Genomic DNA, 15,373 nt, shown 5'->3' on the forward strand with positions numbered 1-15,373 from the left:
AAGCAACTCAGTTGGTTTTTCATAGCAAAGCTCTTCCACGGTGATCAGAAGTTGCATCCGACGCTGGTCAGACTCTGCCGTGCGGCGAAGAAGCGCAGAATTTAAGGTGTCGTACGGATTTTCGGCAGCTGGCGTCAGAATGATGTCACGGACGACGGACGCGTTCGAAGTTGTTAGAGCGCCGATAACGCAGTCGAACTTTGACTGGTGTGAGGTGATACGACTTCGCCGGAAAAGACACTCGATTGTGGCGAACCAAAGGGCAGAGCTGGCCGGTGAAAAGTCCAGAAGCTTGACGGTTGCAACATCATAAGCGGCGGAGGACGGGGTGGTATCTTGTGGATGCGACATAACCTGCCTCTATGAATGAAGAGTGTTGCAGAAGAATAGAATTGCGCGGTGCAGATGTAAGAAAGCTTGCAGTTTGAAAACATTCGCGGTCACCACCTGTGAGTAATGGATCGACCCAATCAGTCCCGCTAAATAGTAATATATATTTTAACACTGACACTGGTGAACATATGGCAATCGGGGAACAAGCGGCAGACCAAGTGCGCGAGACTTCGTCGTCCTCTTCTCTCTTCGAGCCGGTGTATCGATAAGAAGTACATACTAGAGCGCGTTCCCTTCGCATAGGATCAATGAGGAATGCACGGAGAGCTATTAAAACAGCCCTAAAAATGAAATGCAGTAAGAAGCCGTGGCTGTCCAGCGCTCCGGATTTATTGCAGAAAACTTGACTGTGTACCATCCACACCTGCATCTTTGGCTGCCTGTCACACTTTGACATCCTATCAGCTTTCATTATATCTTGACTTCCCCGCAGCTGATAAAACACGGTGATGCCTCGCACCGCTTGCAGAGTTTGTTTTGAAGGTTAAGCGGCCGCATTCTGACAGAACTGAAATGCGAAAATGCGTGTGCACTTCACTTTTGGAGAGCGGAAATAAATTATAGGTTGGTGACGTCATGGCTTGGAGACCGTAACTACGCTGTCTGTCATAGCCCAAGTGGCACGTCATAGAACTCAACGCTAATAAGTGAACATCGCCACAATGTTCAGCGTCAATGTTTCGATAAAACTACGAGCCTCGAAAGAACACATGTCCAAGTGCACGTCAGAATAAGGCACAGAATCGTTAACAAAGCACATAGCCCTTCAACGTTCTGTATTGTTTCAGATGAAATTGGTTCTTGTCCTTGATCTTTCGACATTTACGTACTTTGTGCGGAGCCGTCACTGCACATAAAGTGCGAGGACAAGGTGGGGGTGGCGCTATCCAAGAGGCGACAGACACCGTTCTTTAAACATGCGAATGTGGCCTCGCAGTAGGAAGTGAGCTGTGGTCCAAGAGCAACAGGGCACTAAAATTCCGGACAAATTTCGGATGTTGCAAAACGTCATCAGCATATTTTTAGGTTCACTGCAAAGCGAAGGCCTGTGTCAGCGATGTCTAACTACTCCTGACGTGTTCTAGATGTTTAGAAGCTATGCCTGCAAATATCCTTATTTAATAGCCCCACATAATTTTCTCCCATCCTTGACAGCGCTTAGTCCCTTCTAGCACCCACTCTATATTTCTAATGGACCACCACTTATCCGCCCTATGAATTACGCAGTCGGCCAAGCTTTATATTCCCTCTTAATTTCAACTACCACTATCCCCGTTTGCTCTGTGATCCAAATCACTCTCCTCCCCTCTCTTAGCGTTAGGCCTAACATTTTTCGTTCCACCGCTTGTCTGCGTGGCCCTTAACTTATTCTCAAGCTTTATTGTTAACCTCCAAGTATCTCCTCCATATGATAGCGCATGAAGATTAGAGTGATGGTACGGTTTTCTTTAAAACGACAGCAGTGAGCGCCCGGTCTCGCTCTGGTAATGCCGGCCGTATGCACTCCGACCCGTTTTCATTGTTCTCTAAATTTGCGTCTCAGGGTTCCGTGTGAGTAATTGACCTGGATAATCTTACTCCGGTACATACTCTAGCCCTATTACAAAAATTAGCGTCTCCTATGGCCTTCCAGTGAGAAACCAGCACGTTTTTTGACACTGGGTCACACTGGGCACACCGTGTTGTGACTTCGGGGTGGAGGACGAAAGACGGACTCGTTCCGTAGACGAAGAAGAAACGAAAAGCTTTATAGAATATTTACAGATAGTCTATGATAGCGTACAAGTAGCAGTAGGAGCGCATCAGACCGACTGGGCGGCTGCAAGCGACTCTCTCTGTTTCACAATGGGCCGGTTCTTCCTTAAATCTCTTCGGCGACTCCTCGTCGGCAGGAACCGGTTTGGGCGAGTTCTCGATGGCTGGCACCAGGCGGGGCACGGTGATGACCTCGCCCGCGTCGAATTCTTGATTCGTCACGGAGATGGCAGGGCGCAGCGGAGATGGCTGGGCATTCCTTGAAGTCGCCTCCCGTGTCGAATTCCTGATTCGTCGTGGAGAAGTGGGTGCTTTCGTCGTCTCGGGGTAGCCACGTGGTGCAGGTAGTGAGGCAGCTCCCATCGCCTCGTGGTCGCCACGTGGTGCTCGTATACTATGGCACAACAACCGGCACTCGCTGGGAGTCACTGGTACTCCAACGAGATCGCGGGATAAGAGCTGGGTCCCACTGGACGAGACGGTGGTCTCAATGTCGTGATGCTGGGGCGCACTGGATTGCGCTGTACACGCGCTGGTTGTTGCTGCAGTTCGCCGGCTGGCACTGGAAACAGAGCTGGTTGCTGCCGCACGGGTTCCAGTAAGCAAGCTATAAGCGCTGCTGAATATTAAATGCTTTATACAATTTCATCGCAAATGCTAGTCTCTTGCCCTAAATAACGCTATATCTTGGTATCATAAAAGCCTCCTTCACGTCGTAGCTTGGAATAAAGGTGCGTGAGCTGTCCTGTTTATACATCCATGCATATTTGACACTGAAGATTACTTTCGTTTTTTTTTTTGCGTTTTCCCTTTTGACTAGCTACATTCTTGAACGAAACTATGCAAACCCAGAGGAGGCCGCGTGTTTTAATCGTTTGTACGTTACCGACGACAGCGAGTTGACGCCGTTGTCGCAGTGTCGTGGAGTCGACACGAAACCCAGAAGTCGTTAACATGGGTTTGAACTGACCCCGATTTCAAACCAACCGCTGATTGATATTATCGCACCGATAACAAAGCTGAGGTGATTTGCGCGCTTCTAATTTGCCTACTGTACTGAAAAATAATAGAGAAAAGGTTATGAGGCTAAAATACACACATTTTAGCATTCGCCAGGTATCCGCGCCGAGATCAGTTCCTTCAGCGAAGCTTAGGCCTACCGTATCTGACGAGCCTACCTACATGCTATAGGCCAGTATAGGCTCACGAATCTGCAAGTTTAACAAGGAGAAATCACCCTATATTTCAGTGTTTGCATCACTGTTAATAAATCCACCTTTCTCGTGTCCGCGGTGTCAGCACAAGAACCGATAAGCGCCGTTGTGAGGCGTTATAAACATAAGAAGATGTGCTGTCGCCGAAGGCGGCCAGCGCTAGCCTACGCTGCTCTGACCAAGATATGTGACTAGACAAATGTGGGGATTGAAACGTATCATTGAACAAAAAGAAAACATATATATTCCTTGCGCGAAGAACAAGAAACGTCTATCAAAATTAGCATTAACAGCCCATAAGACGTCCCAGGTCAGCGGTTTATTTAGGAATATTTTGGACGTTAAAATACCAATCTCACACGAAAATCGATGTTGTGGCGGTTTCAACCATACTATTGAATACGAACAACTTTTTCTTTCTGATACGGGCGTAAAACTTATTGCGGGAAGATAGCACATCTACCATGTCTGTGCGAGGCGCGTCTCTATGAAACTAAAACTGCGCCTGGATCTTGACATTGCAGATTATACGCACCTTGCCATGTACTCGCCAGCCGCATAAACTTGTTATTGCCCGTAAAGAAAGGGGGCCTTGAGATGGCACATTTATTTGTGCGACAAGTTGCGACGCGTTTTATGTACCTTCGCAATCAGAATTATGTGTTCCTTCGCACCGCCATGCAAGTGCTTGTAGGTCGTCGTCTTCCAGGATTTTTTGTGTGCTCGTGTGAAGCAATACATGGAGCTGTTAAAGGTTATCTACGAGAAGTCGAGCTTGAGTAAAGAATGTTGCATGGGCGCTTTTCAGTGGAATATCTCGCCAATAATACTAGGAAAGATCTGTATAAGGACCTAATAGGCACTATGCTCCGTGTACCGGTTTACAGTATGTCAAGGCCCAGGAGCTGTCCTCAAAAGGATTAAAAAATGCTAGTACACATTTCGGTAAGAAAGTTTCTCTTTAAACTACACACTAATAGATTATCAGTTAAAACATCGATGGATAACAAGGGTGCTTTTGTCCCATGGTCAATTAACTGCTTCTTATGCAAGTAACCTGAAACGAGAGAGCATGCGTTTCTAGATTGCTAGGGATCCCATATTTTTCTGGGATGTGCTACAGAGGACGTTAAAGAAAGGGTTGCCTTTAGATCCACATGGAATAAGATTCTTACCGGTAGAAACAGAGGGTTTTCCGTATGACGCTATAACGATCCTGGGCCTCCACAGTTTGTGGAAAGCTAGAACGCAGTTCAACAATGCTGCTGTCAAATTGCGACCTCCACGCGATCACTTGATTGAAGTTGTACGGTTCAGGGATGTCCATCGGGCACTCCCTGAACAGCCAACATGGAATAACATGAAAGATAAATTCGCAACATTGAAAAAAGTTTAATATGTCGTGCCAGCAAAATTCTTGCTGACACGTTTTATATTTTGTGTATTGTTTGTGTATAATGTCAAAGCCACCAACAAAGAAAAAAAAGGCGTGGCGTACTGCTGAAGTAGCGTGCTTGGGATCTGTCGGTCAGGCGATCGAATCCTGGTTTTTATATGGATGCGATGGAATGGCTAGAGTTTTTCAGAAGAAAGCATTTGAGAAACAGTACAGAAACTGACGATAATCTCTGTAAAAGTAACATTTTATGTTTCGTTACATCAAAACTTTCACAGAAGCACCGCCAACTAAGACACACAAGAAAAAGAAGAAGGAACCACTACCGAAACAGGTTTCGCACGCAGCCTATGTAGAAGGGGTGAGTAAACATATCTCGAATTTTTGTACACGTGATCACTGCGCCCTGGCCCAAAAGACTAACTCGGGAGTATTTGGCAAATATGATCGCATGTTGTAGAACGTCTCTTTAATAAACCAGACAGCCACGTTTCATCATTATTTATGCTCAGTCAGAGACGGCGAGTAGTACTTCAAGCGTCACGCTTTCATTAGTTTAAACGGCTAAAAAGTTAGTTAGCCAGGCACTGGCAATGACTTGTATTGCACAAGAATGCTCAAGAAAGTAGGTGGGAGGATGGATGCCGTGGTCGCCACTTGGTAAAACAACCGAACAATGCTGAAGCTGTGAGTCCGGTTCCCACTTGCGGCACTTTTTTTTGTGTGCATCTTTCTTGCATCTTTTTGTGCACTTTCAATTTCTTTTACTGCATTATTTCAAGATTTCATATAAATATAACATTGAAGTTGTCTTATAGTTTAGGTAGCTTCATTGTGTGGTACTACATGCGATTGTGGGTAATGAAAGAACTAGCCCCTCGAAATGCCATCTTCTCGCTCAACTTATGAAATGGCTAATTCCAGTGTTCTGGTACATTAAGAACATACTTGACTTTTGTCGTACAGCTATAGCTAGGCCTATTGTTTAATGGCCTCTTAAAAGCCCGGGCAGCGCGTCATCGCTCTACCAAATGATGGCCGCTTCCTCGAAACATTAGGCATTGGTTTGGTTTATAATGTCCTAAACTTATGCATGAGCTTCGAAAGTCAAATGAAACACAAACAATATTTCGAGGAAGCTACCCGTTATGACAACTTCGAGAAATGTTGGCACATGGTGAATGACACCATGGACCAATATCCAGTATAAAGCTTGGCGCAGCAAACCTATGATGATATTTCCAAAAAGGGAGTCAAAAATCCTTAACATGGACTGCTTTCAGAAGCAGGTTATCCGCCAGGAGTTGCCAAATAGGGTGTATTCTTTAAGAACGATCTAACCCGCCGTGGTTGCTCAGTGGGTATGGTGTTGGGCTGCTGAGCACGAGGTCGCGGGATCGAATCCCGGCCGCGTCGACCGCATTTCAATAGGGGCGAAAACACCTGTGTACTTACGTTTAGGTGCAGGTTAAAGAACCCCAGGTGGGAGAAATTTCCGGAGTCCTCCACTACGGCGTGCCTCATAATCAGAAAGTGTTTTTGGCACGTTGAACCCCATAATTTAATTTTTTAAAGAATTTCTAGTGTGTCGATCAAATAACATTTTTCAGTGTGTCCTGGTTGAGCGACTAGCATTTCTATGACTGAGCATAGCTGCCCATATATTATTTTTCTATGTCAGCGGCGTCCAGATTTGCCCAGTCAGGAATAGAAGGTACCCTATGAAACTTTGCACCAGGTTTACTTGCAACTACTATGAGAAGCCGTGGTTACACCCTGAAACAAAGATATTAAATTCACTTGGCACGAATTGCTAAGACGACCTGTGAGTCTGTAGAAGAATAATTTAAAAACTGACGCTCAATGTGAGTCATGTTTTATATAAAGGAATGGGGGTTCCTGACAGCACATCTAGTCCTGAAGTATACTATAGCTTATGTCCCACTTAATTTATTCGTTGTTCCTTAGTGGATGCCGGCAAAGCAGGAAAATAATCCGTCTGTTGAGCGTTTGCGGCGTTAGAACACTTTCTTAGCTCTAAGTGTTAAGCTCTAAGGCATGTCTAAGGCACTGGGCGACACCCTTTCTCGCCCGTTGGCTTCTTCTCCTGGAGTGTCCTTCTTTAATGGACATCCTTTCCTGACCGGTTATACCTAATTCAGTATCAAATTGAAAGAACATAAATAGCTTTTTCGAAAGCATGAAGGCTAGGCGGTTGTCTATAATGCTAAGGAGCATCCTTATTTTTTTTATGTCAAAGAATCTTTCGCCTAATAACAGGAACATTCAGCTAGGTAGGTTCGTGTCTCGCGTCGTTTCGAGAACCTTCAGTAAAACGAATTAGGCATATGGTGGCAAGGTCAGACCAGGATTGTGCAGCGCGACAGCCCAGTGTTCTACTCATTAGGCAACGGATGAAGGAGACTTCGCTCGTTCCAACGCCATATATAGATAGCTCTTTGAGACAAGTAGCACGGGCACAACGTCGAATGGATGACACCGGTACAAGGAACACATCGCCGTTAATGATGGTAGGCAAGGTCAAGTAGAAAAGAAGCTCTTAGCCAGGTGGAATACTGCAATGCTGTGACAAAATGCAGGCTGTGGGCGTCCACATCAGATGAACATTCAGTGTGTCTTTTGTGAAGGATTTGTAGACGCCAAGGGGTCAAAGTTCATGTGGCCAAGAGGATGTCCCATCTTAGAATGAGTGCGTGAGTGCAAGAGGGCTACACGAGAAACACAATGTGCTTGCGCATTCCATCAGTGAACTACGCACATCGCTACGCTGAACAAGGACGACATTAGCCCGATGACGGCGCTCGCCCATTGTACAGCGTCTTCATTTTTCGGCAAGTTGTAACACAAGTCGGCAGTAACAAGTCAAAGGGCGCCACCCATCTCAATCAAGGCTTGAATCCTCTCATATTCGACTCATTTCATCAATATAGGGTGCATGCACAAAGGCGGTGAGCCGTGCACCGTGGGAAGCATGCCATGTTGGTGCATTGCCGTGCGATTCAGTCACACTTTGGGTGACATGCTATTCATGTACATTGCGTCCGACAACACTAAATGGAACCTCGTTTTACGGTATGTGACCTACGCCTACAACACTGCCTCACAGGCCCCGACGGGCATTTCGCCAGTCTTCCTCCAATATGGTCCTAAGCCTTTCTGGGCACTCAGCACGATTCGCCCTTATGGACCTGACTCATCCGAGTGCACACCGCTGTATGGAACTTCCTGATACGCCGAGGAAAGCCGCCAGGTCACCCGTTCTTTTACGATTGAAGACCAATGGCAGCGAACGTTGCGTCGCAATGACAACCAACCCACATGCGCATATCAAGTGGACTCAAGCCTGGCTCTGGATACCTTCGACCACTCCCGATCACGCCGTCCTCTGAACTCCTCACAAATTATCAGGGTCCTCACCGCGTCCTGCACTGCAACAGACCTCCCCTGTCAATTATCTCGTCGAGCAGATCACGCCGTCTACTGACGTAAGGCGCCGTGGACGCGAGACAGTGCATGTGCAGTGACTCAAACTCTACTACAATCCGGTCCACCCTCCTCCCCTTCAGCCGCCAGCATCGTGCTCTCTTCTTCGGGGAGATGTAGCAAAAAAGGCAGGCGTGTATTTAGGCGCATCGTCAACGCTTCGATCGAGGACATACCTAGTGCGCTCGGTGCCGCACATCAATTAGAAGACCTGCATGTGTATCGTCCTAGCTTGTTAACTAAACCACACTGCAAAATAAACTAACTCTGGAACGTACAAGCCAACAACGCGGTATAGTTACGAGGCATGCCGTAGTGTGGGCTCTGGTATAATTTTAGATACATAGGTCCTTCTAACGGGCACATATATCTAACTTTTCGAGCGATTGTAGCATGTTCCTTTTGGCGGACCATGCCACGCTTTGCTTCACGTCCTATAGTGACAGTGAAATGCACAGACGAAAGCTTGCGCCGAGCAGACGACTCGTTGAAAGCTTGCAAACCAGCTCGCGAAACGATAAATACACATATACCCTCGTTCTGCTTGCTGCGCTATACTGCTTACACGAAGAACAACAAAGAGACAGACACACATGTGCGCAAAGTTTGAACTGTTGATTGTTCGCTTGTACACGTCAAATATATACACGAATGGTTACTAAATAAAAAGAAAACGAGATGAAAGATGAAAAAGAAGCCAATCTACACAGATGTGGTTTGACAATGACAAGTAGGGCTTGATCTAACATATATATATAAATTTAAAAGCTGTTTCTCCCAGCGCCACAGAAGGTGTGCTAACATGTTCTCCCGAGTCATGTTTGAGCAAGAAATACGCTTCCAAAATTTCACGCGCATTTTCATATCTGCATCTAGTCAACGCCTTGGTTTCTTTGAAGGTAGGCTTGCAGCCGCATCGTGCGCTATGCGTCGCCAAATGTCCTGGTGACTGTGGCATTTTTGTCGCATACTTGTGCTCTCTTAACCTAATGTTAATACATCTGCCTGTCTGGTCTGTGTATGATTTTCGGCACATGAAAGGTATCTTCTACGCAAGGATCTCGTCACAATCCAAAAACCTGTTTTCTTCTGCGTGCTTTATTTGACGTTTGTTATTGTCAGATTTTGCTTCGTCATTTCCTTTTTTACATAGCCCTTTCAACTTTAAAGGAGCTGAAAAAACCACTTTGGCGCCCTGCCTTTGGCCAATATTTCTGAGGCCATGTGGAATTTTATGCATATAAGGTATGCAGATACCTTCTTATAATCGCCGCCCTTTGTAGCTACTTTCTTTTTGTAATTTAATGCTCTCAAATCACTTTCACCTTGGCAAACATCGTTTTGCATTTTTGTGAGCAAGCCAGAGCACCGATATTTTGTAGTTTTTGATGTTATATAAGTACTACTTCTACAGTGTTTGTGTTTATACAGTGATTGCGTTCGTCTTTGTTAATTTTTATGCTTTCTACTGCCTGCATAATCACTGATACATCCTCTCCTGCTTCGGTCCGGAAAGGGCCTGCAGTATCTGTATACAAGTAAGTAAGCCGCACACTTCTCGAGACACAGGCTGCGCCGGCACATCTTCGCCTGCCACCCGGACAAACGGGTATCCCTGGGCCGGCCTCCACGGTCTCTTCCACAGCACGGCCTCCTACGAAGAGATGCCTCGTTGCTGCGCCGACTGCGAGTTGGCTGCTACTGCACGGCAGCCCGCCGGCACCGCCTTGGGAAAGCCACCTCGCCAGCCTGTGCCTCCTGTGGGGAACCAGAGACTTTGGAGCACCTCCTGCTGGCCTGCCCTGCTCACCTACAGCACCGCGGCCAACTTCTGCAAGAGTTCCACCGCCTGGGGCTCCCATGTTCCCGACAGGAAGATACTCTCTTTCCCTGTCGTGATCAGCTACCAGCCTCCCTAAGTGTCGTCGAGTACCTCGACTCGTCGGCGCTCTCGGCGAGACAATAGGAAATTTCTACAAAGACGGATGGCCTAACGGCCATCCCACCACCTCGGGCTTCCTGATCCGCCACTACTTCGCTTCGGCTGGGCCACCTCCTATACGGTCTACTTCCACCTACTGCTCCGGTCGAACCCACTGGGCCCTCCCGGCCGGGCTGCTCTGATGCTGCTAGGACGACCCTCTACCTTTCTCCCTCCTACCCTCTCTCTCTTTTAATACCCCCCCCGCCACCCTGCTGGCGCTGAGCCGTGCTCCCGCATGGGTTGCAGAAAATAGTGCTAGCCTTTCCTCCTTCCCCACAAGAACCACTTCTCTCTCTCTCCTAGCGCAGGTGTAGCATTGCCTGGCCTGAAAGTTAAGCACAGTTCGTTCAGTCAGATTGTACGGGCTCTCACGTCTTGCTGCGGCCCTGAGAATGGCACCGACAGTGCTTAGTTCAGTGGTAGACGTCCTAAGCCCCTTCTCCGCACCGTGGCCTTCGCAACCGAAACGCTGGCTGCCTGATGATAAAAAACTTACAGGAGAAATACTCGCCACAAGATGAGGCATGTGTATGCTACAGCGAAAATGCAGAGACCACTCAGCACGTCCTACTGGAATGCGGAAGGATTCACCATGGGAGAACCGTACGTAATGTACACTTTCCTAGAGCACTTTCCTAAAGCGGACGAAAGCGTCAACCGGTCAGCACTCGAGATAAGCAAGAGACGTGGAGAGTATTAAAAGGAAAAAAAAGCAAAGTAAAGAGAGGAAAAAAACAAACAAAGAAGAGCTTCATACGACGGGATCCGTTGCCGGCATAAGTAGCGGTACAAGGTAGAGAGAGAATTTTTGAGAAAACGAACATAGGTGGAGATGTGTACAAAATTGCTCAAATGAAAAGCATGTATGGGGTACCTGGTTAACTGAAGCGGACTAGGGGACTATTTGTCACCGTCCCGTTTTAATGCGGTGCCAATAAATCAGCATTATGATTTTTGTGCGTCGAGGAGGCTTCGGTTGCTCCTATACTGCTGGTGAGGCTTGGATGAGATGCGAAGAAAATAATTTGGGCTGCTATATCATCCGTTACTTATTTGAAAGTGAAGGCCGACGTAGCGCGGAAAATTTTGATAATTGAGAATAAAATTGAGAATAACTAGGCATAAACACAAACGTGCGCCTATTTATTTCTCAAATCAGCTTTATCCTATTAGCATTTCTTGCCTACTGCAGCCGTTTTCTATCTATCTATCTATCTATCTATCTATCTATCTATCTATCTATCTATCTATCTATCTATCTATCTATCTATCTATCTATCTATCTATCTATCTATCTATCTATCTATCTATCTATCTATCTATCTATCTATCTATCTATCTATCTATCTATCTATCTATCTATCTATCTATCTATCTATCTATCTATCTATCTATCTATCTATCTATCTATCTATCTATCTATCTATCTATCTATCTATCTATCTATCTTACGCCGACACAGTGACCCAAGTTGCCTGCCAGCTTGGGTCAACAGGTTAAAATGCTCGTAATCGCGATGCCATTGTGGTCGTTCCATCGTCATTATTGCAGATTCCTAATATGACTCTCGCCAAGTCGTCCTCGTCACGTGCTTCTAAACCCACCTAGCAGCCCTAAATATCTCATAGCTTGGACCACTAGGTATGTGCTCGTGGCCATGAAGTGGTCCTAGTTGTACATTCGTTCGTCATTCCTGCTTTGTCTTCAGACTTTCGCCATGCCGTCGTCGTCGCGCCGTCGTGCTCATGCAGGTTTCGTGGTTGTGATAATATATGGTACGCGGGAGTGGAAAGTATAAACATATGAAGGCAGTGCGCCGTGAGGTGGCGAAGAGGACAGCGACTCTTTGCAAATAGCCGCGAGAGAGCCATCATCATAATCGATGCCGACTTGGGAGCGTCGACAGGGGCGCCTCGAAAAGCGTGGCGCCAGAGAGTGTGCCCCGTGGCGTGAGCAGTGCGCGAGGTTCGGCGTACGACGGAAAACAGCTTCCTCGCTGGGCGTCTGGTCCATAGGAGCTTTCTCCGCCCGCGCCACTACGCTACACCCGAGTCAACGCTGTCGCCCGCTGAGAGGTTACCGCGCCCCGCTCTTCCGCTGGGCAACTGGTCCAGGAGGGTTAGTGGTCCTGAACAGGGTCGATCGAGCGTTCGGGTCAGCGGCCACAGGGCTACTCCGCCAGCTTTGAACGCGATCCGGTGACTGCGGCCGTGGGCTCCCGAGCGAAAACCCCGCCGGAGGGAAACCGCGCACGCGGAGGCTCCCGTATATCGACTGTTGCGCAGGGCCACCTGAGCCCCGCGAGGCGGTCCGACCCGGCCGTCCGACCCGGCTGTCCGACCCGGCTGTCCGACTCGGCTGTCCGACCCGGCCGTCGGACCCGACTGTCCGACACGGCTGTCCGACCCCGCTGGCTGACATCGATTCCACGAGGTCTCCGACACGGCGACACGTGCTTCCGCGTGAACTGTAGGCCGATTATAATTGACCGATACGTATATATGGCTGCATGTCGTCTGAGGTATTTTGGGAAACTGTCGCGTGTGTGTGCCGTTTCTATATGTTGTGTGCGTCAATACAAATCTGATGTGTGTTTGCGCTTCGGCGCGCTGTTTCTGCCTCTTTCTGGAGTGATCCTACACCCAATAACATTATAGTGATAATAACACATCACATCACAGTGATAACATCACAGTGCAGCGGTGGCGTAGAGGTAGGACACCCGCCTCGCGTGCAAGAGGTCCGTGGCTCGAATCCCGGTGCCGGCAATTTTCCACCGGATTAAAAAAAAAATCCGCGTGTTGATAAAAATTGCATAAAGAAGCCTGGAGTGTGGCCTGATCCCGGTGACCAGAACCGGTAACGCACTCCCTCACCAGAGCAGGATTGGCCACCCTGGTGCAGTACTTGGCCTCAACCTCCTATATGAACACAACAATCAAACCCCGGCCCTCAGTCCCCAGCAGCTGCGAAGCAACTGACCACAGCGGCGGTCAGACCTGCGACGCAGCAGAGGGTGCTAAGAATCCCTGGCTCCGGACAAGCCGCCGTTAGAATATGAACCTGGCAACGCTTAACGCTAGAACGTTATCTAGTGAGGCGAGTCTAGCAGTGCTATTGGAGGAATTAGAGGGCAGTAAATGGGATATAATAGGGCTTAGTGAAGTTAGGAGGCCATAAGAAGCATATACAGTGCTAAAAAGCGGGCACGTTCTGTGCTACCGCTGCTTAGCAGAGAGACGAGAACTTGGAGTCGGATTCCTGATTAATAAGAATATAGCTGGTAACATACAGGAATTATATAGCATTAACGAGAGGGTGGCAGGTCTTGTTGTGAAACTTAATAAGAGGTACAAAATGAAGGCTGTACAGGTCTACGCCCCTACATCCAGTCATGATGACCAGGAAGTCGAAAGCTTCTATGAAGACGTGGAATCGGCGATGGGTAGAGTGAAACCAAAATACACTATTCTAATGGGCGACTTTAATGCCAAGGTAGGCAAGAAGCAGGCTGGAGACAAGGCAGTGGGGGAATATGGCATAGGCACTAGGAATAGCAGGGGAGAGTTATTAGTAGAGTTTGTGGAAGAGAATAATATGCGGATAATGAATACCTTCTTCCGCAAACGGGATAGCCGAAAGTGGACGTGGAGAAGCCCGAACGGCGAGACTAGAAATGAAATGGACCTCATACTCTGCGCTAACCCTGGCATCATACAAGATGTGGACGTGCTCGGCAAGGTGCGCTGCAGTGACCACAGGATGGTAAGAACTCGAATTAGCCTAGACCTGAGGAGTGAACGGAAGAAACTGGCACATAAGAAGCCGATGAATGAGTTAGCGGTAAGAGGGAAAATAGAGGAATTCCAGATCAAGCTACCGAACAGGTATTCGGCTTTAACTCAGGAAGAGGACCTTAGTGTTGAAGCAATAAACGACAACCTTGTGGGCATCATTAAGGAGTGTGCAATGGAAGTCGGGGGTGACTCCGTTAGGCAGGATACCAGTAAACCATCGCAGGAGACGAAAGATCCGATGAAGAAACGCCAATGTATGAAAGCCTCTAACCCTACAGCTAGAATAGAACTCGCAGAACTTTCGAAGTTAATCAACAAGCGTAAGACAGCTGACATAAAGAAGTATAATATGGATAGAATTGAACATGCTCTCAGGAACGGAGGAAGCCTAAAAGCAGTGAAGAAGAAACTAGGAATTGGCAAGAATCACACGTATGCGTTAAGAGACAAAGCCGGCAATATCATTACTAATATGGATGAGATAGTTGAAGTGGCTGAGGAGTTCTATAGAGATTTATACAGTGCCAGTGGCACGCACGACGATAATGGAAGAGAAAATAGTCTAGAGGAATTCGAAATCCCATAGGTAACGCCGGAAGAAGTAAAGAAAGCCTTGGGAGATATGCTAAGGGGGAAGGCAGCTGGGGAGTATCAGGTAACAGCAGATTTGTTGAAGGATGGTGGGCAGATTGTTCTAGAGAAACTGGCCACCCTGTGTACGCAATGCCTCATGACGTCGAGCGTACCGGAATCTTGGAAGAACGCTAACATAATCCTAATCCATAAGAAAGGGGACGCCAATGACCTGAAAAATTATAGGCCGATCAGCTTACTGTCAGTTGCCTACAAATTATTTACTAAAGTAATCGCAAATAGAATCAGGAACACCTTAGACTTCTGTCAAGCAAAGGACTAGGCAGGATTCCGTAAAGGCTACTCAACAATCGACCATATTCACACTATCAATCAGGTGATAGAGAAATGTGCGGAATATAACCAACCCTTATATATAGCTTTCATTGATTACGAGAAAGCGTTTGATTCTGTCGAAACCTCAGCAGTCATGGAGGCATTACGGAATGAGGGTGTAGACGAACCGTATGTAAAAATACTGAAAGATATCTATAGCGGCTCCACAGCCACCGTAGTCCTCCATAAAGAAAGCAACAAAATCCCAATAAAGAAAGGCGTCAGGCAGGGAGATACGATCTCTCCAATGCTATTCACAGCGTGTTTACAGGAGGTATTCAGAGACCTGGGTTGGGAAGAATTGAGGATAAAAGTTAATGGAGAATACCTTAGTAACTTGCGATTCGCTGATGATATTGCC

Source organism: Dermacentor andersoni, chromosome 3 (genome assembly GCF_023375885.2).
Source record: "Dermacentor andersoni chromosome 3, qqDerAnde1_hic_scaffold, whole genome shotgun sequence".
NCBI classification, from domain to species: Eukaryota; Metazoa; Arthropoda; class Arachnida; order Ixodida; family Ixodidae; genus Dermacentor; species Dermacentor andersoni.